Source organism: Acanthisitta chloris, unplaced genomic scaffold (assembly GCF_000695815.1).
Source record: "Acanthisitta chloris isolate BGI_N310 unplaced genomic scaffold, ASM69581v1 scaffold24230, whole genome shotgun sequence".
Classification (NCBI taxonomy): domain Eukaryota; kingdom Metazoa; phylum Chordata; class Aves; order Passeriformes; family Acanthisittidae; genus Acanthisitta; species Acanthisitta chloris.
The window spans coordinates 1,030-1,396 of record NW_008651501.1 but is presented as its reverse complement, the minus strand read 5'-3'; the positions used below and the strand labels follow the sequence as shown (position 1 = coordinate 1,396).

Here is a 367-nt window from a genome sequence, read left to right as displayed (position 1 = left end):
GCTAAGGAAGTAGGAAAGCATTGCTCTCCCAAGGGCCAGCTCAAAATCATTCCCAGTGATTGATTCATTCAGTGACAAGGGACAGAACATCCACTGCTTTCAGGCAGCTGCTCCCCCGTGGGACCAGAGGGACTGAGATAGAAGAGAGGCAGATGTGAAGGGAAACCCCACAAATACAACCCCTCCAAATACAACAGATCTGCCCTTCATCAGATTTCATCACCCGTTTTCAGTAAAGGCCTTCTGCTCTCTCATGTAAGTCAAACCAACAGCAGAGACCCCCGGGCTCCTCATTTCAACTGCCTCAGGAAACACAACCCCATGGCCCACGGCTGGCCCGGACCACTGGGAAGAAAACTTCCTGCTG

The 367-nt window shown here is 51.8% G+C and overlaps 1 protein-coding gene across 1 annotated transcript in view; it reads right to left on the bottom strand.

Annotated features, from left to right (window-relative positions):
- ZBTB37 (zinc finger and BTB domain containing 37) overlaps positions 1-367 on the bottom strand; it is a gene marked incomplete at its 5' end in the record, with an annotated part of 5,159 nt that overhangs the window by 3,767 nt on the left and 1,025 nt on the right. The gene's annotated exons all lie outside the window — the stretch shown is intronic.